The sequence below is a fragment of the Otolemur garnettii genome, unplaced genomic scaffold (assembly GCF_000181295.1).
Source record: "Otolemur garnettii isolate 467f Iridium unplaced genomic scaffold, OtoGar3 scaffold00056, whole genome shotgun sequence".
Classification (NCBI taxonomy): Eukaryota; Metazoa; Chordata; class Mammalia; order Primates; family Galagidae; genus Otolemur; species Otolemur garnettii.
In genome coordinates this window covers 7,743,282-7,746,678 of record NW_003852451.1, presented here as the reverse complement: position 1 = coordinate 7,746,678, position 3,397 = coordinate 7,743,282, and the positions used below count along the sequence as shown (strand labels likewise).

The window sequence follows — 3,397 nt, the reverse complement described above, 5'->3', positions numbered from 1 at the left end:
GTTGTGGCGGGCGCCTGTAGTCCCAGCTACTTGGGAGGCTGAGGCAGGAGACTCACTTGAGCCCAGGAGTTGGAGGTTGCTGTGAGCGTGATGCTATGGCACTCTACCCAGGGGGATAGCTTGAGGCTCCGTCTCAAAAAAAAAGAAAAGAAAAAAGCTGTTGTTCTTCCACTGACTCCTGGTTGTTGTGTACACTGAAGGCTGCTGTCTCAAAGATGGAAGAAGGCAGCATGCTCTTGCCAGTATGGCTCAGCTCGGGAAAATGCAGGTGTTCAGTCCTCTGCAGAGGCCCCTGGGCAGAGCCTCCACTCCCAGCCTCAGGGGCAGGAAAGGCTCTTGCTACACATCCAGTTGCCTCTTGACCCCTTAGGGCAGGAAGGTCAGGGCCACTCGCTGACAACTTACATCAGACCCCCTCAGAGTCCAAGGTCCCCTTGAACCTTGCTTCCTCTAAACCCAGCCACTGTCTGCCTCAGAAAGGGGGCAGAAAGCCTAGAGCAGAGGGTCTGGGAGCTGTCTTCACTGGGCAATCCCCAGGGTCCCAGCAGGAACCCTCAGATAAAACTGTGATGTCAAGTCTAAGCATCAGGCAGCTTCAGGAATCCCCCACCCAGTGGTGCACATATTTCCCCCCCGCAGTTGATGGTGTTTTGCTGGAAATAGTTGAGAACAATTGAACCACAGAAACCTGGCAGAACAGGGAGGTGAGAATGACCATAGGCACAGACACTTGGAAACAGCGACAGCCTTTAGAAGGAACTCTGAGTGTTGGTTCAAGTACACTCAGCGAGTCAGATTAGTGGGTGCTATAGCTAACTGCAGGTAACAGAGAAACCCCCAAATCTCAGTGGCTTAACCTTGTAGAAGATTATCTCTCACATCCACGAAGTGTAGTTGGAGATGGATATACTCTAGGGGTCCTTTCAGAGCCTCTGCCACCTTCATCAGCTGGAGTGCATTCTAGGAGTTATAGTCAGACTCTTTCACGAAGTGTTTTTCTGTGCCAGGCCTGGGAGTTGCCCACATTAATTCCATTTATGTTCTATTGGCCAGAATTCAGTTATGTGACCTTCCCTAAGTACAGGGCAGGCTGAAAAATGTGCCCAGGAATGAAAGGAATCGAGTCTAGTGACTATCTGGTATATCTTTCCAGAAAGCCCAATTCATGAAGATGTATTATGCTTATAACCCCCTAAGATTCCCTATTCCCAAACTGTGTTAATTACCCAGACCTCCAAAATTAACATGTAATTACTCAGTTTTGGGCTTTTGACAAAACACATGTGCTTTATAAATTTCCTCATTGTAGTCAGCTTCAAGGTAAGTCTGTATTTATCAAAGTAATCTAATGAGAAATCTAAATCGTAAATGTTTTCAACAAGTGGGGTATTATTTATGGGACTTAGATAGCCTTAAGTTTAATATTTAAGTTTAAAGTTTAATAACATACCATGAACCTCCAGCTCTATTATGCCATTATTTTTTTTTAAAAAGGAAAATTAAGCCAAAAGCAGCAACAGCAGAGCAGCCACCATCTCCAGAGAAGAGCAATAGGACCCACCTGGCCAGAGTGTGCCAGGCCAGAGGCCGGTGGGTCAGCAGCTTATTATCTTTTGACCCAAGACACAAGAAGGATAGCCCTTCAATGCCATTTTCTAGTAAACGAGCCATAGGTCCTCATCCAAAAACAGCAGCTCAAGGTGTATCTCTCAAATCATGCTTCTCCATAGAAGCCAGTAGGGTGTCCTAATCCACACCCCTCAACTCTATGGTACCCGTTTAGATTTTATCTTCAAAATAGATTTCAAATCCACCCACCTCTCCTGGTCTACTCCCTCTACCTCTATCATCTTAATTCAAGCCAACATCATCTCATCTTGACCATGCACTGGCCTTCTGATTAGTCCCCTATATTCATCTGTATCCTCGTCTGCTCTGTCCAACAGTTTCTGCTGCACTTTAAAAGCAAGATCCAGGCAGAGTTGAGGATGGGAGAAGAGTAGGGCATTTGAACAGCATATCAGCCTCCTCTCCTCTCTTCACCTTGCTCTCGCAGCCTGTCCGACTGCCTGTCTGCTCACTGCCCAGAACATCTTCCACCACGGCCACCTCAGCAAGTTCCTACTTTAAACAAAGGGATCTAGCAGGTGTATATGTCCCTTCCTCGGGGCGAGAAAGTCCAAGCCATGTATATCTGGATCAAGGGTACTAGAGAAGGTCTGCACTGCAAGACCCGCACCCTGGACTGTGAGCTCAAGTGTGTAGAAGAGTTACCTGAGTGGAATTTTGATGGCTCTCCTACTTTACAGTCTGAAGGCTCCAACAGTGACATGTGTCTCGTGCCTGCTGCCATGTTCTGGGACCCCTTCCACAAGGACCCCAACAAGCTGGTGTTCTGTGAAGTTTTCAAATATAATCGAAAGCCTTGGAGACCAATTTGAGGCACACCTATAAGCGGATAATGGACATGGTGAGCACCCAGCACCCCTGGTTTGGAATGGAGCGGGAATACACACTGATGGGGACAGATGGGCACCCCTTTGGTTGGCCCGCCAATGGCTTTCCTGGGCCCCAGGGTCCTTATTACTGTGGTGTGGGACCAGACAGAGCCTATGGCAAGGATATTGTGGAGGCTTACTACTGAGCCTGCTTATATGCTGGAGTCAAGATTGCCGGCACTAATGCTGAAGTCACGCCTGCCCAGTGAATTACAAATTAGACCCTGTGAAGGAATCAGCATGGGAGATATCTCTGGGTGGCTCGCTTCATCTTGCATCATGTGCGTGAAGACTTTGGAGTGATAGCAACCTTTGATCCCAAGCCCATTCCTGGGAACTGGAATGGTGCAGGCTGCCACACCAACATCAACACCAAGGCCATGCGAGAGAAGAATGGTCTGAAGAACACTGAGGAGGCCATTGAGAAACTAAGCAAGTGGCACCAGTACCACATTCGCGCCTATGATCCCAAGGGGGGTCTGGACAATGCCCGGTGCCTACTGAATTCCACGAAACCTCCAACATCAACAACTTCTCCGCTGGTGTAGCCAACCATAGTGCCAGCATCCGCATTCCCCAGACTTGGCCAGGAGAAGAAGGGCTACTTTGGAGACTGTCGTCCCTCTGCCAACTGCGACCCCTTCTCGGTGATGGAAGCCCTCATCCGCACATGCCTTCTCAATGAAACTGGCGACAAGCCCTTCCAATACAAAAACTTAATGAACTAGACTTCCAGCCATTGAGCCTCTCTGGGTCTCCATCCCACTCCAAATCTTCCCCCCCCCTCCCAATTGTCCAATTATAACTCAAAAGGGTGGAATATCAAGATCTTTTTTTTATTCCTCATGCCCAGTTAATCTTGTTTTCTTTGGCCAAGATAGAGGGGTCAAGTTCTTAAT

At 48.2% G+C, this 3,397-nt stretch overlaps 1 pseudogene; it reads left to right on the top strand.

Annotated features, from left to right (window-relative positions):
• The window catches only part of LOC100940947, an 11,574-nt pseudogene extending 8,348 nt beyond the window's left edge, over window positions 1-3,226 (top strand).
• The last annotated feature ends 171 nt before the right edge of the window (window positions 3,227-3,397 follow it).